The 24,784-nt window shown below is 43.7% G+C and overlaps 2 protein-coding genes across 5 annotated transcripts in view; one reads left to right on the top strand and one right to left on the bottom strand.

Moving 5' to 3' along the window:
* HSDL1 (hydroxysteroid dehydrogenase like 1) overlaps positions 1–16,142 on the bottom strand; it is a 490,367-nt gene extending 474,225 nt beyond the window's left edge. The window contains exon 1 of the mRNA XM_069639738.1: positions 16,058–16,142. The gene's annotated coding sequence lies outside the window, so the exon portion shown is untranslated. The remainder of the gene's footprint in view (positions 1–16,057) is intronic.
* Positions 16,143–16,858: 716 nt separating this feature from the next.
* Positions 16,859–24,784, top strand: part of DNAAF1 (dynein axonemal assembly factor 1) — a 1,258,717-nt gene continuing 1,250,791 nt past the window's right edge. For all 4 annotated transcript variants that reach the window (XM_069639748.1, XM_069639762.1, XM_069639771.1 and 1 more), the window contains exon 1: positions 16,859–17,029. The gene's annotated coding sequence lies outside the window, so the exon portion shown is untranslated. The remainder of the gene's footprint in view (positions 17,030–24,784) is intronic.

The following is a 24,784-nucleotide window of genomic DNA, read 5'->3' on the forward strand; positions in this document are numbered from 1 at the left end:
GCCTTCTAGCAGAGGGTTAGCCATGAGCATAGACTATTGAAACAAATAGATTCTCGGAAATCTGATACCTACGGGGTTAAGCATACATTTGTACGAATTAGAGCTACCGCAGGTATTCCAGGAGATGACTTTAACATCAATTCTGTCATGCATGTCCCGGACCTTGCCTCAAGCTCTCTAAGGTCTTGAGATCCGGCTGAATCCAAGACCAGTCTTGGCCATTGCTCAGGAGGTTAGAAATAAGAGACAACACAGTGCCAGAGTCGCACAGCGGTACAGAAGGGGAGCTTACCGCTACAGCTGGGGTCAATGCTGCAGGTTCCTTAAAAGTAAGAAATGTATTGGCTTCGGCAGTGTTTTGTAATTCCACAAGATCAAATCCCATGGACTGGAGATTAAACTGTTGGTCCCACACCATGGTTGCAGCCATGACCGAGTGAAAATCACTGAACATTCTACCATTATCAATTCTGGGCAGGGATATAGCATATATATCATCAGTATTTATTGTTCTCAAAAGAGGAACTGTCTTAAAGATAGACAGTAACCCTGTCCTATTAAGTTTAGTCCCTTTCACGAATTTCACATTAGGTACCCAGCCTATGATTTTACTGCCAGAACGAGTGACTTCTCCTGCCGCTGGCACAGTTGACCCTGTGTGTACATGTTGACCAGCGCAGCTATATGGACTGTTTTTTTACAATGAAAGGACTGTTTCTGTGGGGTCCAATGAATGTTGCAACAAGACCTTGCTCATCCCAGACCTCAAGAAAGGCACAGCTGCAGTGATGGACTGCTACAGGCTTTGTGGTCAGCTGGCATACTTGCACCTCCCACCATCATGGAGGGGCTACTGTTTCCGCTCTATCTTGCACTCATCACTGCTTGTAAAACAAGAAGAGCATCTCCGCGGGGTGGGGGAGGGGGTGCGGCCTCATCCCCACCAATGGCGGTTCCCACCTCTGATGTGCCTACCAGAAACTCATTTCAGGCCCCGGAATGCCACATCCTTCCTGAAAGCGAAAGAAAAGAGCAGCTGCAGCGAAAGAATAGATCTAACTAGCTATCTTACGATTCATCCAAACTTCTGAGCGAGATACCCGATGAGTACAGGCTATTCAGTGGCACTGGGTTCCAAACAGCTGCTAATACCAAATGGCTTCAAACTGTATGCTGGGAACCTATATAGCTGGCAAATGACATAGAACCAGGGTTCAACGCCATAAAAGTAGAGTTGCAGTCCCCGAGAATGATGACGGTGCAGAACCGCTATGTTTTTGACCTCCTCACAGCGATGGAAGGAGGCGTGTGCAAAAAGATCAGAGATTCCTATTGCACATTTGCGCCTCCCAATGATGAAGAGAACGGCTCCCTCACACAATTAATAGGGGCCATACACACCCTGGGAGTGTGCATGAAAAAAGCTGGAATACAGAGTGAGCACTGGTTTCAGAACATTTTCTCTTGGGCCCCTTCCTGGCTCTGAACAAAGGTGAAGATGTTGGTACCCGTGATTGTGTTTGTGCTAGTGATTTTTTGCACCTGCCAGTTGGGCCTCAGATGCTGTGCCAAAGCAGTGCCTAGAGGAGCTAAAATTAAGGTCTCAGTTGGGGTATCCAATGCACCCTGTGATACCACAGACCACAGTACCCAGACAGATGACCCAAACAAGACCTCCATGGTCTGCATTGAACACAGCCTGCACCCCCATGGCACTATCACTACGACCCCACCAGATCCTGAGAAGTATACAGAGCACTGTGTTGACTTGGAAAGGGGTGGGGGATGTATATACAGGACTTGCACAGGAGCATGCCCAGTCTGGAGCAAGTTTGTGCAGTGTGTGTAGAGCATGTGTTCCTAATAATGGATCGCCACCATATTTGGAAGCTGGACGATCAGAGAGGATATTGGAAGAGAACGATTATTGAAGGATAAAAAGGGGTAAAAAATACAGGGGAGTTTGTTAATATAGAATTAACGAAAGGGGGGAATGTTGGGAAGGAGAGAGGGTCTTCCCACCTCCCTAAGCGATTCCGAATGAGAAACAAACTGTAGATGGCACACAAGAGAGCAGGGGGATGTACACACAGGAGAGTGTATGCTTGCGTAGTGCAGTTCATTTATTTATTATCCGTATATAACGCGCTTAATACCAGCAAGTGATTTCTAAGCACAGGATTCAAACCTGTGGCGCGCCGCGTTGTCTTGCTTCCAAGACAAACACATTGCCCCTGAGCTATCCTTCCTCTCCTGTGCATACATTAGGAGCTATATAACAGAGGCAAGTGTAAATGCCATCTTAGTTATTGGCAGCGATTTTTGTATGGCTGCCCAAGCACAGGGGAAAAAAGCACCAAATGTGTTCGTAGTAGATTTGCATGACCCATCAGGCATAACCCCCACCACGAGTGAGGTTCTGCGAGTTACAAGCCTGCCATTGTTTCAGAGGCTATACGCCTTTGTGCCCTGGAAGGAGTGTGCTCTGCAAGGCCACGAGAAGGGGGCAGAGCACCTCTTGGAAGTTACCATTCCTCAATACAGATATAACACCCCATGCATTAGAATTACTGCCCCCCTGTGCTTTGATTGCAAGAGGCCCAGACCGCCAACCATAGAACTGTAAGACCCTCGATCGATCAGAAAGATCCGAAAGCAAGGCTATCTTGCCTTCGCATTTGGGTCATGTGATTTGTGTTGCTAGGTACCAGGGAGGGATGAACTTATAGCCCAAAATGAGGGTGAAGGAACTTGGAGGCTGCTGGCGCATCTGGGAGTGAGTGTAGTATGCAAGTTGCCATGACCTTGGCTCTCCCCATAGGCCCATCTCTGTGTCTGCCAGGTCCACCATTGTAGTGATAGAGTAGCATTGTTTTCAGAATAAGTAATTGCTTGTTAGGCTCGGTTTTATCGCGGATGGCGAGCCCAGCAGCACCCACGTGTACAGAGACCGACAAGAAGGCTGGGACCAATGGCCTAGTATCCTATAGAATGGGCCGCCAATGTATAGGGTCACTCCAACCAGCCTTGCTGGTTTTTACTGTATGTGATACCAACAGTGATGACACAAGGCGTTCTTTCAACTTGCTGCACATCTGCAATTTACCAGAACATTCGGCGGCAGCATAGTTCTTTGCCTTTGCATTTATATTTTGTAGAAATAAATACTTGTTATCCTGGCAAGCGGTGACTTGGCCCTTTCTCCCCTAGCAGGTTGTACATTTTCTGGTGGGGGTGTGCCTTCACTTTCAAGATCACCTTTTACCTGATGACAAGCAAATAATTTTCTCCTTTCCCTTCTTCACCCCAGCCATCTCGTAACATATTACAAATTGTCTCACTGCAATTCTTCACTGGATGGCTCTCCACTGCCTCATGCCAAACAAAAAATGGAAGTCCTGTTTCTCCTGGATTCCAATGCCATCCCTTCCCTCTCCTATTTTCAGCCTGCCTGACCTTCTTGCTCCCTCACCCAAGGCTCGCAATCTTGGGTGTCCACTTTGATAGCTTCCTGCGACTGCAACAATTCCTCACTACCACTGCCTCTGCTGCTGGTATTAACCTCCTATTCATTCTGAAAGTGTCCTTTTCTTACAAACCATTCTGCAAAAACTTTAATTTCCACTCTTGTGCTCAGCAAACATCTACTGCTCAAGCCTACATCTTGTCCTTCCTCTGTACTCCTACCTCTGTAAAGTCTTCAATTTGCTACCAGTATTCACTACATATTCACAGATCCTCACCAACTTCTACCTACCGAGAATATGCTGGTTGCTTGTCCATGCACAGCTGCTCTCTTTTCAAGCTCCTTCTCCTAGTCTACAAAGCTATTAATGGACTTGCTCCCCAGTACCTGTCTGATTGTATCTCAGTTTACTCACAATGTTGTTCCTTCAGATCATCCACAGCACTCAGCCTCACTGTCCCATACAGTCCCGGTGCCTCCTTTCGTTTTTTCTCCCTACTCGCCTCACTTAAATGGAACCCACTGCCCATAGCAATCCCAGTCAGACCAACTGTGGATCTCTTCGTTGCTCGGCTTAAACTCCACTTACTTGCAAATGAGGGAGGCCCCCAACCCATCTCCCATCCTCCCTACCTGAGCCCACCACTTCCCCCAGTGATGCTGAATAATGTCATTTGTACATTTAAATAGTACTTCTCTAGTTTTAAATACTCCCCCCCCCCCTTAGGTTAATGTTACCTTTGTTAAGTCACCTGTTGCTATATTATATATATATATATATATATATATATATATATATATATATATATATATATATATGTATATATATATAATGTTGCTTTCTCTCATTTGTTATGCCCTTGATATACATACTTTTATTACACCACTTGTTCTTATCTTTGTGCCATTGTAAAGGCACGGTGTGTGATTGCCTCCACCATTTGTAAATGTGTTAATGGAAGTCATTTCTGATCAAAATTGACATCCCGGTTCTTCAAATAAATACTAGTAAATTAAAATTGTAGCTTTCTTGTACATCTAAATGTATTACTTTTTTACATTATTTGTGTAGCACTGCAGCAAAAAAGAACATTGTTTAATTTAAATGAGATTGCATATTACTGGAGTGACACAGTGCATCTTACAACCCAGGTTTTTGTGTCATTTTTGTAACATGGCTATGCAAAAGGAAGAACCGTTTTTTAACGCTGACAGGGAAAAGCTTTGTTTGGTAACATTCCAACATTACGAGGATGACAAGTCATGCACAATATGTTTTGCTTAGTGAAATGGGATTTAAGGTCACAAAATATATTTTACACCACCCCATTGGAAGCAAGTCCATCCCCAAGTATGCCTGAAAATGGGCGCCAATTATCTACAAATCATGAGAAGGAAATAGGTAAGACTTCCCCCAGTTGATTAGTAACCGCAGGAGAGCTAGTTGGAAGCATGTAGAATTAATGTATTTCTCCAGCCTAAACTTTGGGAATGGCTTTACCAGCCAATTTTACAGCGAACGAAAGACGGGCACCAACTCCAGATGAGGAGCAGCGACCACAGGAGTCAAACCTTTTGTCAACACCCTTGGGCACATCCGCAATCCAAATGGGAGGATTCAAAACTGGAAGCAGTGCTTCTCCACTGCAAATCGCAAAAGAACTATGGATGATAGCCCCGGATCGGAATATGAAAGCCTACATCCTGGAGCTCGACAGAGGCCAGCAAGTCCCCTTTGCTCACCAGAGGAATAATTCTCTACAACATCTCCATCTTGAAGGGAAATTGGGCTACATACTGTTGAGATTCTTCCAGTCCATCACTAACCCAGGATTTGTCTGACCACTTTGGAGACAAGAAAAACAATCAAATAGAATCGAATAGAATTCCTGGCCCACATAGTTCTAGGGGTGAACTTGCCTGATGGCTTTTCCAACAACTCCTGATCCCCTGTTGCAGCGCCATGCTCGTGAGCCTGCCTTTGGGCTACTGGGTGATGATGTGCCTTGAGTGCAGGGGAGAGATAAAGAAATGACATATTGTAACCCAACCGCAACACTCGATTGGTGACCATCATTTTCACACATTGAAGAAATAGCACAGTCAAACCCTCAAAGGGCTCCGCCGTCCAACAGGACTTCTGATCTTCTTGTGAAGGACAGAAATTGGAGGAATTAAGATCAACTCTCTCCCTCACTTTTATTTCCATTGCCTTGGCTGAGAAGAAGACAAGGCTTTGTCAGACTTGCAAAAACAGTGAGCTGAAATCAATAAGAAAGTTAGACATATGACAGAGCAGATCTGCATGCCGGCCTGCCTTCAAGACCCTATGTACTTTGACCTCCAACAACAAAGCACCCTCAAATGGCAGCTTTAGGGCCACTGCCCTCTGCGTGCCCTGAGAGTGCCAATCCCGGAAATGCAGATGATGCCTGCCAGACACCACTGACTGGCCTCCTCGCAATAGCAGCAGCTCAAACCCCATTGAATACTATGTTCAAGAAAATCATCTGGAGATATCCTCCAGGACAGGAGCGCAATCAATCTGCAACTGTCATGACCAGCTTATGCAAGATCCTCCAAAACAGCCTGGGCAGCATAAGAAGCATACATACTCTCACTCGAGCCAAACGACCCCCTGCATTAGATTTCTTAAATGTTCAGATACACCTGATCGAGCACATTCACTTCCTCAGCCGCTGTGGATGCTCTCCCCGACAACACCAAACTGTCAAAGATTGTTCCATCGAAATATAGTGTGGCCATGAAGAGGGGCTTGGAGATCAGCTCAGAGTCCTTCCACTCTGGAAGCACTTTGTTATTTATATTAGGGATCAGAGGCAAAACAAATTTGGGGGATTTTTTTAAATGATAAAACTTCAGGTCCCCCGATGTCCCAGGTACCTCCTGAAGGAAATCTGTCCATCAGCCACCTACGCTAGCATTGTCAAGAGGCAAATGAATGAGTCATTCATAGTGTCGGCCCGTCCCCTGCATCTATACCATAGGAATGAAAGGAGTGCATCATTTATGGCGTCTGTCCTTCTCCTTCGCCATACCGCAAGCATGAGAGACGCTACTCATTGAGACAACCCTACCCCGGAGGGATCGAAGAGATAAACCTGCAAGCTCTAGCAGACATGGACATGCTGTAACCAAAGATGACGAAAACAAGTGACATCACTACGAAAACTGACACACATAGTTGCATTAGACACGAAGCAAATATGCATGCACTCACCATGAAGTTACATGGACACTAGGTCAAACTGCATTTTGACATGAAGAATGTTACCTGCGTTCAATAGACACTAGGAAAAAATATAGCCAATGTTCCATTGTATAAACTGAAATGCAGGACGCATATGAATACACATAATGCTTGCTTAGCGCTGAAACGCAACAATAATGAGAGGCCATTTTGCATAAAATGGACAGTGCTGCCATGTTCGAGTGAATGGCAAGCATTGAAGAAACCTTGAGGTTCCAGAAGGGTTTGGCTCGCTCAATCATCTGAAAGCACAGATCCGAGCAGAGCAGACGATAGCTGCACAATTCCTGCCAAGGTTACAGTAGAAAAGGGAGGCTTGGACTAGCACTGAGGATAACAGAAGATAATGCCCAAGTGCATGGCACATTTCTCTTATATTAAGTAAAGAAACCAGGTGCTCATTAATTAAAGCTAATGTTGGAAGAAAAAAGTAGCTCAAAAAAGTCTTCAGCGGACAGGAAGGGTAAAAGTACCTGCACTAAAATAGGCTAAAATCCTAGTAAAAGTCGAACAAAATAATCCAAAACGTGGTCTTCACATGCGTGTCTTGTAGTCGGAGAACGGGCTAATCATTTGCTCCAGACTCAGATAGACCAAGGCCTTCACTCCCCTCAAATTCTCATAACAAAGATACAATACAAAGCCAAGTTCAAAGCTAAATGTCCTGGCTCGTAGCCTAGGAAATCAGAGATGGTGTATCATAATTGGGAGCAGCAGCACCTTGATGCCGTTCCATTGCTCATGTGCTGATGAACTGCCTAATAGTCAAGGTTGGTAAAACCACTTCCAACCAAACATATTACTCGAATAACATTATCTCGCAACTGTTGCGTTAACCAATCAAGTAGTGTAGAGATGACATGTATTCACCACTATCAATTTAGAGGTGGTCTTAGGTGGAGCCATCAGATAGAGCATGAACAATGAGAAGAATAAACCTCATAGAACCAATCCCATTGTCTGCAGATTTTTGTAACAAAGAGTGTATGTGACGTCAGTCGAGATGTATTTTGTTTTTAAACCAGTGTCAAGCTGAAGACCGATGAGAGCTTGGAGATTTTCTATGTTCATTGCTGTCCCTGTTTTATCTGGATTGTTAACAAAAAAAGGCCTTTGTCATTTACCTTGACTCTTCCATTTTGGGGCGTGAGATTTTGTTTTGGGTTGTGGGATTTCCCGGCCTATCTGGTCTGCTCAGGGCTGGGACTTCCCACCCCACCAATACAGCATCAGTGCCTCCTCATTCAGGTACTTGACATCCCTTCATCGCAGTCCCCCTCATGAGGCACTGGATGACAGAACTATAGGATGAATCTTCTTACCTTTCTTCTGGTGCCCCTGAGCTTCTTTCAAAGTTTGGAGTAACATTAAAATGCAAACTTCTGCACATACCCAGGACCACTTAAGTAATTAACTCCCCCCCCCCTGGTCCAATTTCATACACAGGGGCAGCCAGTGAGAACAAGCGTGACACCTGTGATCATCCAGGTGGTACACCTCAGGGCGAGGACTGCATCCAGCGATCAACAATCACTTTACCTTGCATACCTACCCAAAGCGGTAACCTATCATCAATGAAAACAACTCTGAGCTGGAGCAACCAAACCCCATCCTACCTGGAGCAGCAAAGACAAACAGAACCCGGATCAAGCGGGACAGCAGCTGCCCACACAAAGCATCAAATGCCATGTGCATCGGCTGACAACTGAAAACACAAAACACTGGGTGGGCCCAGGGAGCCAGTACACCAGTAAATGCATTCTGTCTCTACCGTGCAGTGCCTGCAACTTGAAGAGCTGCACAGTGTGCTTCCTTCCTCAACCAGCCTCCCTCGTCATAGTAGTGAGCCCACGAGTACTGCCACAATGCTTTTCCCTTCCCCTCACCCTTGCACCGGGGAAAAGTATACAAATGGGCGCAAAAACATTGCCCCTCAGAAGCCCAGCAGCAAAACATAGATGGCCCATGTCTGGAGGACAGGAACATCGTAACCAAGGCTAGAGGAGGTATTCTACCTCCTGTATACAGGGGCAGAACAAGGATTGGATAAGGTTCCTGTGATGAAAGATGGATTAAAAGGCAAGTACTGGGACCAGGAAGAGGGACGTGGATGTAATAGGTTATCATTCCCAGATGGACAGTCTGATACATTCCTATTGTACTTTTTAAAAATACTGTATAACCCATATATTATAGGGATTGAAATAAAGATGTGTGTACCTGGAATCGCCAAGTAAGCAGGCGCTGCCTCCAGGGAATGAGAAGCGAGTATGTAGTACATGCAGCCCTCACTGCAGGCTTTCTAGCCTTGGTTCTCCCATTGAGCGAGTACTTAGCACCACAGCCGTAGAAAGGGCCCTAGGAATGGGGTGGGGGGCTTAATCATGCTCTCACTTCAAAAAAATATCACTTACAAAAACAACTCTGCCTGGAAAAGTGTGAGAGCTCTGTGCTGGGCCTGAAACATTAGTTCTGCAAGCTTTCGATTTATTTATTCATGCATTTATTTCAGCACACAGTACACAAGCTGAAAAAGCATCACCTCGTGATATGGGGGGCCTACATCAGGCGGCATATGGGTAAAATAGGTATGATAACACAGACTGGCAAAGCCACACCTCACGTTACAGGGAGCTACATCAAGCAGCATATGGGTCAAATAGGTGTGATTGCGCAAAATGGAAAGGCCTTGCCTCATGTTACAGGGGGCTACATCAGGCAGCATATGGGTCAAATAGGTTCGTTTACGCAACTGGCAAAGCCTCACCTCATGTTATGGGGGGCTACATCAGGCAGCATATGGGACAAATGGGTATGATGACGCAAACTAGCAGGCCACCTCTCATGTTGCAGAAGGTTGCAATAGGCAGCAAGTGCATCAGGGAGGTAGGAGTGTACAGAATGGCTGGGTCTAACCTTAAGGAGTGAGGCTTAACATTAGTAAGGCTGTCTTACAATGAGGACTGAGAAGGTGGGAGACAAGAAGATAGTGAGTCTAGAAGGGAGGTCTAACTCACGTGAAGGGTAGTCTTAGAGCACAGAGCAAGCGTGGCTGCATAAAGGTGAAAATATATAGATTCAATTTACAAGCAGGGCAATCTTAATGCACAAAATGACAAGGCTGCATAGGGTGAAAACATCTAGATTCGTTTTTGTCTTTCACGCCAGGCATCTTAGATATGCATTACATGGTACTGATGTTTGTTAGAGGTGGACAGTGAACTGTCGATAGATAAGAAACAAAAGTACAGGGTTGTACGAGGCTGGTTAATGGTCAGGAATAGAAGTGGAGCCTTCTGCCTTACAAAAGCTTACCAAGCGATTGGCGTTTCCAAGGAATCATCGGTGCTGAAGATGCAGGTTCGAGTGAAATGTTTCTGCGGAGCAGTGCTCCGCCATGCTCAGACAGGCTGAGACAGGGGCCTTTTGTTTGGTCCTTTGATGAGGTCTGGCTTTCCTCACCTGCCAGCTTGCGATTGGCCTGAAGAAAGTAGGCTGAAGAAAGTAGGCAGCCAATCAGGTACTTCATGCATACTGAGGCACCATGGCAACCTGTGCAGCCCTCAGAGGCACTCCGGTGCCGAGGATGAGGGCGGCCATCATGGAGAGTGATAAATAAAGCATGCAAATGCGCTGAGTGCGCATACACATGTTTGCCCAAGGCAAGGGGCATCCGGGTCATGAAATGCTGGCAGGTAATATCAGAATAAATGTTGCTGTTGTGCGGAACGAGCACATGATGTTGCTGGAAGCGGTGCGCATAAACCGAGGGCTAACCTTATCACAAGGACCACCGGATGGCCCTAGTGAAGGTAGTAGGTGCTGGGTGGCTGCAGGCAAGCTCCTCACTGTGGCAGCAGGATACGGAAAAAAGGGAGCTGGCTGAGACAGGGGCCTTACGTGTGGGCCTTTGCTGGGGGACGGCTTTCCTCGCATGCCGGCTTGCAATTGGCCGGAAGAGAGTAGGGCAGCCAATCAGGTACTTCATGCATACTGGAGGCACCATGGCAACCTGTGCAGCCCTCGGAGGCATTCTGGTGCCCAGGATGAGGGCAGCCATCATGGAGAGTGAGAGAAATAAAGCGTCAATGGTTTCTTGGTAACAAAGAGCCCGCCCATATGCACCCATCCTCATTAGTTATGGAAGAACAGGAGCACACCATGGAGCTGTAACTGTCATTGCCCCACCCGGATGGAAGTCGAGGCCATGAAAGCAGCATTGAAGCACGCCAAGTTAAAAAAAAAAAAAAAACCTGTGGTGTGTATGTTTGAATGTAGTGTTTGTAATGCACATGTGCCTTACTGTATGTGCAAGAATGGTGATTGTATACATTTGGTTGAGGACAACGAGTGGAAGAATCTTCATATGTATTTTGAAGTATCACAAGAGTAGTGCTAGGAAACGTTTGATTAGTTAAAAGTGATGTGAAAGAAATATCTAGGTGGAAACTGTTTGATGCCACATTAGGACAGTCAACACTTGACTCCCAAAGTTAATGACTGTCCAAATTAGTGCTTTTGACTTGAGGTTTTCAGTCATTTCACTATTAGTGCGTTATAATAAATGATATCAGCTTGAAGGCCAGTTTGTTTTATGGGTTCAGAAGGGTTGCAGGCTTCACAACAATGTCACAGATATGTAATATAAAAATGAATGCTCATTCTTAGGTTTCAAAATGCTCTTTGATTTTATGTAAAGCAGCAAGTCGATTACTTTGGTGGTGTCCCCCTGCCCCCAAACCACCTGCCGAGGCTGCTCTGTGGTGCACAGGTTAAAATGGAAATGTTTCCTAAGGAAAACTCCAATGCGGGATTTCCCGGAGTTTATGATTGAGAGGGCGTAACATGAGCCCCACCATGAACTTCATTACTCCCCAATCACACTCCCTGCCCCACACCAAAGAGCTGAAAACAGGTTTATGCATGTCCATGATAATTTAACTATTTTGAACAGATAGAGTACAAGCACACCTTTGTGTTAAGCTATAGTTTAAATGATGATGACAAAAGTTCTACAATTCGAAGCTCCTAGGGCTCACCAGAAGTAATGGTAAGTTAAGGGTGCGAGAGAGAAATGAATGACTGGTATCAAAAGTCACAAAAGGTTAACATAGAAAGATGGAGAACCCATAAGGTATGAGTCCTCCCGTCCCCTGCACACCCGTTAGTCAATTTTTTTCAGTGATTACTCGAAACATTCTTCAAACTGAAACCCACTGTTGCCAGTACATATATGACGAGTGAGGTCATGTGTACTATTATCATACTCTATGAATGTTATTAATCTTTTCCAATGTGGAATGATGGTCACTAACGATACGCCCAATTAACAGACTCATCTTTTGGAGCCACACGGCACATTACGCAATTACATACAGAATGTTGACATCTGGTATTACAACTTAATAAGAATGAACACATCATTTAATTCCAAATTTTGAGTATACCCACAAACACTCCAACTCCCAGAAAGCATTGCCGCATACGCGAGCACGTCCTTGGATCAGACCCGCCGTTCATTTGACGGTGGTCGCTTAGCAACTCACTCTTGGCCAGACACGACCGCGGCTGCAACGCAGAAACCAATTTCGGCAGTGCATGCAGAACACAAGCGCAAGTGAAGCTTGATTACTTGTTATTACGGAATATTGACCACGAATACAACAACTGAGAATATATGATACAGCCGAACACTAAGACATCCTTGCCTTCACTAGATCACAATAGGACACGTTGATTGACTGGATTCCCGCTCTATGAGCACACACTCTACAAGCAAATTCAGCCGCACACGCAGCATAAGTACAGAAAGTGAGCCATGAATGGTACTAGCAATAGACAGTCCCCAGTTAACACACACAGCACTACATATGTGCAATTTGATTGCTCTCTCTAAATAAATACAGATCCACAACAAACAAATTATCTACCTGTATTGCAGGTCACGGACTACTCCAGATAGGGTGAAGTGTTCACAGACTACAAGTTTGCACTAACATAATTGAAGGATCGGCACATCAAGTACCAGACATCCATACTGGACACCTACTGAATCTACTACAGGTAAACAGTCACATATTAATTTCGATATCTATGTATTGCAAACATTCTATCACACCAGGCATAACAATAATTACATCTACATTAATATTTTAGGATGGCATCTGAGTAACCATCACTCCGCACGGGGAACACACGTGACTGAGAAGCTAAGTTTGATCATTGATGTTAAGAGTGAATAACACCTACAGATCACACCACAGAAGAACTAATAGCACTTTTTGTAAGATTGGACTTTGAATTAGATGGCTCCTGAAGAAGAGAGTTGATCTCTCGAAACGCGTTGAGCTTTTTCCGTAAAATGTTATTTGATGTATTGTAATGAACTTGTGTAAATTCACATCTATTATTCTACTATATTGAATTGTTGAACTATGCATGAATTTGTGCTCATATAATCACTTAGTGAAAAAAATCAATGTATAAAACTAATACAGTGGACATAAAAAGCTTTAATGAGTAACTGTCTTTTTCATGTTCTTCTCATGAATAAGATAACAAAAGTCATTAGTAAACACAACTTGTACTGATTATATAAGCAACTTACTGACTGCACATAATTGCCAGCACTAACAGGTATGCAGAGGAAGGGAGGACTCATACCTTATGGGTTCTACATCTTTCCATGATAATTTAACACTTTTTAAAGTGGTCTGTCTTTGGGCTTCAAAAACACGTTTTAAGTGATACAACCTTTTGTTTGTGAAGACTAGTGCCTCCCTACTGGCTACTTGCATGATATCAGATCTTCGTCCTTGCAAACTGTATAAAGCAAAGAAGGCCGGGGTTTAATAACTGCAGATTATCAGAAGAAGGTTTTTTGTTTGGCCTCTGAACAACAGAACAAAGCAAACAGCCAACAGGGGAACTAACCCCAAATGAGCACTTCGCGAAATTACCTAAGCACACTGGGACAAGGCCATTGATGTACAAACTGAAGGCGATTTTTCACTTATTGAACTGCTTATGTTCTGAGGGAGAACATTATTTATTTGCCAAGCATAATAAGGAACTTTATCTACTGTAAACAGAAATTATAACCCAAGACAATATCGAGTGACTCAAAATACAGGTTGTCAGGGCCTTTCAATGGATTACCCTTTCTTTAGGCCACACTCAGCTAACACTAGCCATGCCCCCTTTCTAGAGCAAACACTCATAATTTCTGTTCCCACTTAATGCATTGACGCAGATTGTGGCCCCAACTTCATGAAAGGAATTTATAGTGCCAAACACTGGCATAGATTGTGGCCACAGCTTGTTGAAAGTGAAAGTGATTCACAGTGTTCATACTGGTACAGACTGTCACACGCTTCGTGGAAGTGATTTCCAGTAATGATCATACTGGCATAGGCTGTGCTCAAAGCTTCTGGAAAATGATTAAAGTGACCATACTGGTAAAGATTAGGGCCAAAGCTTTATGAAGGCGATTTACAGTGGCAATGCTGCCATGTATCAAGCATGCAGCTGCAATAATGTGAATTGTTTAATTGCAATGGCAATGCTGGCGCATGCTATGGACAAAAGGCATCATGAAAATGTAAAATGTTCCTATGTACTGTTAGTGTGGTGGCATCTACAGGATGTTTCCATGTTACCCTTGACAGCCAATTGAAAATTGTAGGGTTAAAACTGTGCTGTAAAATACATCCTTTCACACTTTAGTTCAATCATTTTCTTGGAGGCACGCTGCTTCGTTCTCACTACTTCACAGGAGATGGTATTGCCACTCCATAAACATTTCTTTTTTAAAATCCTTTGCCACTTCTTACCTTGAATCGTTTACAATGTCAGCCCCTCCCTAGATGCTGCCCAGCTTTCTGTCAACTGGCATGTGCATAATAATGTTAGTTGCTATGCACAGTAGCGCCTGGTATGTTTGGAGGCTAGGCGCTACATCCTGGTTTCTATGTTAGGTGAAAGATGTATGGTTTGATTAAAAACGTACATATATCTTCCACCTCATGCAGTTCTGGGCGTGCCATTTCTGCCGAATGATCATGCACATGGCCCATGCGTATAGCCCAGGCTGGATCAGGATTATTTATTTTTATTTTATTGTTAATTTATAACGTGCTTAATACCAGCAAGTGTTTTCTAAGCGTGGGTGGAGAGATATCGCAGAACTTCTAGTCTCGCAAGATCTCGCGGCAGAGGAGGAAGTTGCAGCTCCCGCACGCCGGGGAGATTCTGGAGCAGAGGGTACGAAGCAGCAGCTCCCGGTGCTCCTCTATTAGACTGACTGTTATTCATGCTTCGGACTTTACTCTTTACATTATAGAAAGCTGGTTTGCAGGGCCTGTTGCCCCCAGTTTATATACAGAGTTGTATTGCATCAAGAAGACTGATGATGAAAAATGAATAAAGCAGTTTCATCAGAACACCCACAGTCTACTGCGCTTCATTTTACAACAGCGGGGTCTGAATTCGAACCTGTGTTGCGCTGTGTTCTCTTGCTTCCAAGACTAACGCATTGCTTTTTCAAAGAGCTTGGAAAGGGGGTCCCCTAAACAGGTCTCACAGCGCCCACATAAGATGCAAACTGCATAGCTCTCAACCATTTGTGTTTCAAAGGCGGGTGAAATCACCCGATTTTGTTTTTGGCGGGTGAAACGCCCATTGAAATGAATGGGCGTGCAGGAGGCTTGGCGGGTGAGTCAGCTCTTTACAAGGCGGGTGACACCGCCAAAAGCGTGTGAGTTGAGAGCTATGAAACTGTAACTTTTTTACCATTATATATGGCCAATTATACTTTAACCCTAGATGCGTTACAATGCTCCTTTATTCACATTCCTAAACACACAAAGTTGATGTCACAGATATAAGTATGGCACATGTCGACCTGGGTAGCTCCTGGTAGTTATTGGCGTACAGCAAATGGTAGCTAAATATCTCTTTTGAACCCTCTATAATTACTACAGTTTCTCCAAAAATAGCTGAGGTTTAGTTGTGCATACTAAATGGAGCATATAGCATGCAAATACTGCAGTACACAAATCATATACTAAAGGTTTTATTCCAAAACACTGCAATAATACTATAACATACTACAGTATGCTGATATATTGTAGCATACTGCAGACAGTTAAGGCTGCGCACATTGGAAAATAAGCGCGGAGACAAAAACACTAATCTAGGAAAATAAAGAGCGCAACAGAAAATCAGCATTTATGTTAAACCCCTCTTTAAGCAAATATAATCTGTTAGTTTCCAAGTACCATCAAATATTACATTCTTTATAGATGAACAAAACGATTTACCAACTAATGGAACCTCTTGGAACTGTGATGTGCTCGCCTCTACAAGCGTACACAAAATATCGTGTGCGGACATCTTTAAATAGTTTATTTATTCTACAGCGCAATCTGTCGGGGCAAACACACCTTCTCTACCTTAATGCATTATGGTAATGAGTCAATTTAAACAAAATATCGACATCAGCACATACTAAAAAAAATAATACATTGTTACATTTTTAGCAATAACAATATTGAAAGGCGCTGACATTTTCGTTAAATAGTTTTGACCATTTCTTCTCGTAGGGTTACCAGAATACCCACTACAATCACCCGACTGTGACATAAAGTCATAAAGTTATAAATGCTCATAAATGGCGTTTGGCTTGCTAATGCTTCATTCTCTAAATCACGTGCCCAGCAAAGTTCGTAATCAAGCCGGGCAGCCATTTTAGAAAGGGACTCCTGTCATCCACGTTAGGCAGTTGGCACAACAGAAAATGATTTCTTTCTGTCTACTGAAGAACGACAGTAAATCGTTTTCACGATAATTTCATTTCTTTCAGTTCCATGGGATCAATAAACTTGAACAGCAAACTTCCTTCATATGTTTCGTTGCGCTGTGACGAACAATAAATCAACTTCGGAGTGTGCTAATTCAATAGGGTCAGGGTAGAAACACGTATTTTGTATAGTGATACGCTGCAGCATTAACAGGGTAGCTTGGCGTGTCTGATTACAATCTTTGGACTGTTCAACACCGCCCACGTCACGTGGCCTAGTTGTCATTTGACTACTTCCGGTGCAGATAAGTTTCCATGGTTACAGAGGACTCATCGATACAATTCGATCGGAGCCGGTACATTTAAACTGGAGAAGTAGCAACAGCCCGAACAGCCCCGTTTGAGAACGGTGAGGAGAAGGATTTGGAGAGAAACAAGTCTAGGCACCCTTGCATTGATTCGCTTCACGATCTCGGAAGTTTTTTGTTACATGGTATGTGGTTCACTTAATATATGCATCCCAGAATGCATTGCGTAAAGTTACTGTGCTGCATGATAGCTTTTTATACTTTAAATCTATTTAATCATAGACCTGTAAATATAATATCTTACATTCTTCGAAAGTTAAGAAAGAGAATTTATTTTGTTTCACACATTTCCATTACATTGGAGAAAAGTAAACTAGGTGCAGAAACTTAAACATGTTTGTAAAATATCAACATTTTGACCTTTAAAGTCGGGATTCTTCCGCGAAAATCAGGGGATGGGGTCAGTATGCCTATATTAAGCAGAAGTGAAAAAACTTGACCTTTGACCCCCACAGATGAGTACACAGAAGGTGATATTTTAGGAAGTGACATCACATGTCCTTCAACCCAGGTGACATCACAGGATGTTATACCTGAAAACGCAGATATAATGCATCAACAAAGGCGCATGTTAACGTGGAGCGAGGTTGTTGTGATCTCGTTCTGCAAGCATTACTAGCATTGTTCCTCCCTATTGCCTGGTAAAGAGACATATTTTCAGTCATGTTCGAAAGGTCATGTTGTAAAGCCTTTCACTAGACATCAGGATGCATCACTGAAGCACAGACCTGCTGTGGCGTCTAGATTGGTTCCAGGCAAGGCTTTATTTAACATATGTACATTATGTACATTACTCCAGTTTCTCTTGTATATATGTACAGTCACATATAGACACTGACAGGAACATGGATGGGTATAAACATAACTAACAAAGGAGTGGACCCACCGGCCATCCAGCCATCCCCAGCTCAGGCGTGCAACTGACACTCTCAGAACATTTACACACAGATCCACCCAACATTCTCTTGAGCTGCATTCATGCACCAACATTCTTACAGCAAGCACCCAGGCCAGTGGCAAGACAAGACTACACTACAACATCTCCCTTTCATACCAGACTCAACCACACACAACATCTCTCTTTCATACCAGACTCACCACACACTCACCACAACATCTCCCTTTCACCAAAACCCTCTGACCACAACAAACACCTTCCATCTGGACCCGCCACATCCAGACACAGAGCCTGCCACACTCTGGCACACAACCATACACAGCCAACGGAAATCAATCATACATCCAGGTGGGGAACAAAAGGGGGGGGGACTATGGATTTGCCTTGCCATAGACCCGGTATCACCACAACCGTGACACCCAACGGAACTATAGTCCATACAAGTCCAACCATCTCACAAACAAAAAGAGGTGTTGCTAACCAAAAACAACATTTGCAGAAGGGATAACTTTGACCGCACTTCTCCCTCTTTACACCCAAACGTCTCATCCACACACAAATCGCTCCCACTTGACACCCTACAGACATTCCACAGATTCAAAACCATATATATATATATATATATATATATATATATTTTACATGGACGCGGTAGCGCCCATGTAGTTATGGTTAAGTTGGTGTTTCCATAGGAAGAACATTTTTTGGGTGGCTTATAACTTCGCTCCCCCTGGACGAATCCTCACCAAACTTTGCAACAAAAGTATATGGCCCACTCTGAATTTATTTGCAAAGTTTGGAGAGGTTTGGTCTAGGGGGGGGCAAAGTTATAGGGAGGGTCCCAAAACTTTTGTTTTTTCCCATAGACATAATGGGGAAAAAACTTTGCGCACGACTACAGCCCAAACCGCTGGACGGATTTACACCAAATTTGCGGCAGGAGCGGGGGCTTGCTCCCGAAAGCGTGCTTTTGGAAATTTGGTGTAAATCCGTCAAGTAGTTTTTTTTTAAATTACGAAAATGTAAGGCAACAAAAATGTGTGATATTTCCGTTCGCTCCGCGGACGGACTTCCCGGTTCGCTCCGCGGACAGTGCCCTGATTGGCCGAGCGGCTTGCGTGATGTCCACGGACATGCGACGTGTTCGCTGATTGGACGGCGTGGTGCGTGAAGCGCGTCAAATTTTCTGTGGCGCCCGCCATCTTGCATTCGCGGACGACCGCAGACAGCGCGGTGAAACTTGGATTAAAAATTGTATTTAGTGGAGTGTGTTGGTGTGTAAGAGTGTTTGGGGAGGGCGGGAGAGTATGAGATAGGTTCAATGTTCTGTTTTTTTTATATGCTAGACACTTTTGTTGTGTTCGATTTGTCTGCGGACAACACGGCTGTTCTGAACTGTTCTATATAAACTAAATGGTGGGGTGTTCTGAGGACGGAGTATGTGTCAGTGTTGTTCGCAAGCAAGCTAAAATTGAGCTAAGAACACTCGCGGTGTCCTTAAACGTAAATGTTCGTACATAAACAAAATGCGGGTGTCCTGAGGACGTTGTCCGTATTGTACTCTGGCAAGTTGAATGTGTTCTAAGAACACTCGCGGTGTCCTGAAATGCTCTGATTACTTACCGGTAATCTTCATTACGCCTAGTCCTATTCTTCCTCGTCAGAGTACTGACGACCCTCCTCATCCTCCCTGCGGGGAAGGTGCCATGCTCCGGCTTGGTAATATGAAACTGAGTGATGTGGATGTGGGGGAGGAGTTATAGGAATTTAAAGAAATAGAAGAAGGTCCTGTGTCGGAGGCAGGGGCCTCATGAAGTAAGTACTGGGATGAGGAAGAGTGTATGTGGAGGTAATGTTTGCAATTAAACAAAATGGGGGTGTTCTGAGAACGTTGTTCGTATAGTTCCTTGTCAGGTTGAAAGTGTTCTAAGAATCCTCCTTATGTCCGTTGACAATACAATTTCCTATGGCCCTTACCCGACTTTTTGTCCACTAAACAAACGATAAATCAGGCTGCTGTACGTCGACATTATGTGATAATCCTATCACTTGCCCCATCGACCTGGCTGACCTGCTTTTGCGACACTAAATCATATCTCCCGCCCCTAAGCCTGACATTATCAAAGCATTCATATTCCCCGTCTCTCTCCGTGACGGTACAGGGTGCGTAGCCAAACGTGCCCAGTCGTCTCCAGTCCTACGCGACTTTACACAGAACCCGGAAAACAACACAGATCATCTCACAACACAGCGCGCCACAATTCGAATATGAAACTGTGATTTAAAAGCAAACAGCAAGATCGTACATTTATTTGACATCAAATGTTTAGAGAATATTCAGCGATTTGCATTTTTTGCTGTCGATCCGCAAAAGTTCATCTTGAGTCACGCGCTGTTCCTTTGCGGTACACAGGGTGTTGGTTTATGATAAAAGAAGCACTATGGTCGCACTGATAATCGGAAGGCTGTTCCAACAACGAGGCATTAGACCACCATAATGGTTGGTATGTTGCTTCTAGCCGCTAGTACCGCGTAAGGGCATTGCCCTTGGCGATTGTCCCATAAAATGGTGAGGGTCATGAAGTTGTTTAGAAGTAGCTGCACCTGGCAGTTAAAAAATCCGTCGGCCGGGGTCTGATAATCGTGGCATTGACAGTACGGAAGGACATACCTGTTTTAAAAAACATAAATTAGTCTCACCAGCCGAAAAATATTAATTTTATTTATTAGGGCGTGAAACTATTTGCTAGCGAGGATAGTGCAACTGTTACAACTACACATATTAGAACACTAGCAGAACACCTAAAAGGATACTCAGGTATACAAAAGGATACACGTTTAGTTCCCGGAGGGCTTCTCACAATGACGTATTCCGGATGACTTCTAAGAGGAATTAGATGATTGAAAACCTTCCAACTAATGTCACTCTCAGACTAGATAAAAACAGCCTGCGAGAGTAATTAGTGGAAAGGGCCAGATATGGAAAGGATATCACCAGTCTGCTGAAAAGAAGACAAGGAGTTTTAATCACTACTCTTCATGAACTAATTACTAGGTATGGGTTAGATTAGAAATACACTAACCTGCAGCTAGATGGACTGAGGACTGTAATCCAGGAATTCCAAATCCGAAAACAAAAACCAACGAAAGGAAAAGGGAAGTTAGTAAGGTGACTAACCCGAACGGAACGAGGGCCGCACTAGTGACGAGTTGGTGCACACCGGATAGCGTCCATAAGTTCAGTGCACTATCCTTGAAGCAATGAAGGCTGAAATGGATGGATATCCGGTTGGAAATAAGTCTAAGGAATTCCTAGAACAAGAAGGTCCAGGATAGGCAGGGACTGGCAGGGCCCTTTAAGGGAGGTTGAGACTGGGATAGGAACTGATTGCAGAGAAACACAGGACTCAGTTCTCACCTATATTCACCCCCTTGTGGAGACAGGATAACTGGAGAAGATGAAGGAGGAACGGAGAGGATCCGGTACCCTGGACGTGGAGAATAGAATAACCAGCTGAGCCGCTATGAGTTGCTGCAAGGAGCCAGAGGACCGCGGCTTTGGGTTAGCTGGAGTTCCTGCCGTAGATTGCAGCGTGGGTCCGGCTGACAGCAAGAGGAAGAGCAGTCTGGAAACTGCTGGGAAGCGTGGTATAATACCGAGCTCCGTAACGCTGACAAAAGAACAACGATCAGAAGCGCCGTATCGCGGGAGGCTTCCGTTTAAGTACCAGTCAGCTGATGAGGGCGCGTGAGTAGCGCGAGTCAGCTGATGAGGGCGCGAGAGTAGCGCGAGTCAGCTGATGAGGGAGCGTGAGTAGCGTGATGACGTACCATCATGTGATACTCGCGCATACCTGTGGAATAACTGGTAAGCGGTATGCACGGTATGGAATGTCCGTTCGGGAAAGGCAGAAGGTAGGCAGCAGAGAAAAGCGCGATAGAAGTCTTACAGGGATTAGCGGGAATGAAGGCGTTTGCCAGAAAACTTCCCCCAGAGTTGCCACCGAGTATAAAACGGTCTGGCCGATCTCTGGGCTGTAAGTGCAGGGTGCCAAGCATGAGCGGATCTGGCAGGCATGACAGCAACGGAGTATGTTAACTTATTCCCATTAACCCACCCTCTGTCCTCTCCCTTTTTCAGAGCCCCCTAAGCGACAGGGGACCAATTTGGCGGTGATAGTGCGCGGTAGAAAACACTATGCCACATTGAACGAACAAGTACAACTTAACCGGGCTTTAACGCCACACTATTGTTATTATATTCCGGTATAAAATAATCTAAAGGGTTACTTACATTATATTGGCATTTTCCATTGTCTAAGCGTAGTGCAGTCCCAAAATACGACTCCGTCTGTGCCAACGATCTTTCTCATAGTGATATAATATATAAAAGTGGTTTCGTTTCAGAAATTTTATCGTGTCTTACATTTTTGCAACACTCCTTCAAAAGAAGTATTTTAGCACGATCCCTGTCTGTTAAGGTCAAAAAACAATAGAACCTTATAGTGCGAGTCGTGGGCCTCTCCGGCACGCGAGCAAAAAATGGAAGCAGCTGACCTTCACTGTAAACGACCATAAATTCTTAGTTTGCAACATTCTGTGTACAGCCATCTTGAGAAATTGCTTTTTACACTCCATCTTTGTATATTGTTTGCGTGCTAATAAAAAAACTTTGTTAAAGGGACGTTATGGTTCCAAGTAAAACCGAAAAACCCCTGAAATTCGCCAGTTATGGTAAGCTAAGCAACCATAACTCGCGCCACCACCGTGAACTGCTAAGACTAACACCCAGGACATCAAAGATGACATCACAAATGTCATTGATGACATCACTGATGACATCACATGTGTATGTACTTTTCATGAAATATGTGTACAAGGGATTCTTATTATAATGTTACAAAAAAGTGTCAAGGATCATTGCAATAAATATCATACCCTAATTAGTGCTTTGAACGATGCATTGATATAAATAGCATTCTATTATGGGGGTTCTATCTAGTATACTAAGCTACTAATGCAGAAACAGCATTGTGTGCAGCGTACAAGATGAAGATATAATATTCGTAATGTTAATATGTTGAATAATGAAATGATAATTGTTTTCTTAATAGATTTTTGTGTACTGTGAAATATGTAATAAGTAGCTAATAAAACCCATGTATTACATAATTGCATTACTATTGAGAAAACAGAAAGAGACAAGAACACATACCAATATACATATACATAGGGTAAATAGCAGCTTTGAAACAGAGAAATCATCATTTATTTGCTTGAAAATAATGCTGTCTTTAAAGCTTGTGTCTTCCCCTATGTATATGTTTCATATGATGTGACTGGACTCTAAGGGAACTACTATAAGAACCTACTTGTAGGATACGTCTACAAATAAAATACAATTTTTAGTTTCTGACTGTTACTGAAGAAAACCATGTGGCCTACATATGTCAGCAAAAGAAAAAAGAGTGAGCCAGAAGAACACTCGCGGTGTCCTGAAATGTTGGAAAATAAAGAAAATGGGGGTGTTCTGAGGACATTCTCCGTATTGTGTGACTGCTTAGCTGTATGCAATGAGGGAATGGCACAGAGAGTGAAGTGGAAATGGTAGAAGGGCTGTCCAAGAGTTACGCGGTCCACGGACACCGCGGCTGTCCGTGGACAGGGCGTGCTACATCCGGGGTTTTCCAGCAAATCCAGCATGGAAAGAAGACTGTAGGGATCAGCCAATCAGATGTTGAGGTTGTGGATTTGTGTTGAAAGAGACTGTGTGTAGTGAAGATGGCAGAAGTGGAGAAAGTCAGGGTGTTGGTGCTCGGAGATATGTTTGTGCATGGTTTACAACAGTATGCTCAATGCAGGCATGTTGCAAAGAATTTTGATGTTAAAGGAGTGGAGGTCGTGTGGAGCACTGTGTCTGATTGCAATGTATAGGGAATTGTACAAGTTTGTGAAGATATGGGCAGGATCAACAGTCCCCATGTGGTAGTTTTGCACTATGGTGCTTTCCGTTTGGGCTATGTCAGTGCCCCTACTTTGTTGGCAGATTTGGAACACTTGGTTCAAGCAGTAATGAACATCCTTCCAAATGCCAAAGTAATTTTTTTTGGATTACTACCTAGGGCAATATGGGACAATAGTTCAGTTTTTTGTCCTCAGCAAAACAATGCTAGGTGTGTAATCAACCGAGGGATGTGTGCCTTCATGCTTAGAGCTGGTATGTTCTTCTGTAATAATGAGAATATTGATTCCAGTAATGCTGTTTATTTTAAAGAAGATGGTATTTCCTTATCTTTTATGGGAAATGCCATGCTGTTTTGGAATGTAAGGGTTGCTTTGGAGAAGGTTATGTGAATATTTTAGGATTAAAGTAAGAAAAAAAGAAAAAAAAATACAAAATAACAGGTGTCTGTCAAGCATCTGCAAAAACACCAAAAAAAAACGGCTCTTTTCAGAGCCAACCTTAAAGGGGAAATGGGGCACACTATTTAAATTTACATTCACCACGCTCAGATTTTCGATATGTCCGCGGACATGGCGGTAGTCTGCGGACATCTAAATCACTAACTAGGGGTTCAGTATGTTCTATGTTACATGTATTTAAAGTCAGGGATATTATGGTTAAGTTGTGCTACTAAAAACCTATGAAATTCAGTAAAAAAACGTTGTTAAAGGGACGTTATGGTTAAGTTTCGCTACTAAAAACCTATGAAATTCAGTAAAAAAACTTTGTTAAAGGGAAGTTATGGTTAAGGTGCGCTACTAAAAATATATGAAATTCAGTGAAAAAACTTTGTTAAAGGGACGTTATGGTTCAAAGTAAAACCGAAAACCCCTTAAATTCGGCAGATATGGTAAGATAAGCAACCATAACTCGCACCACCATGCACTGCTAACACTAACACCCAGGACATCAAAGATGACATCACAAATGTCATTGATGACATCACTAAGCTGCTACTTACCATATGTATGTGTATCA

This window comes from Ambystoma mexicanum, chromosome 1q (genome assembly GCF_040938575.1).
Source record: "Ambystoma mexicanum isolate Mex_15411 chromosome 1q, UKY_AmexF1_1, whole genome shotgun sequence".
NCBI classification, from domain to species: Eukaryota; Metazoa; Chordata; class Amphibia; order Caudata; family Ambystomatidae; genus Ambystoma; species Ambystoma mexicanum.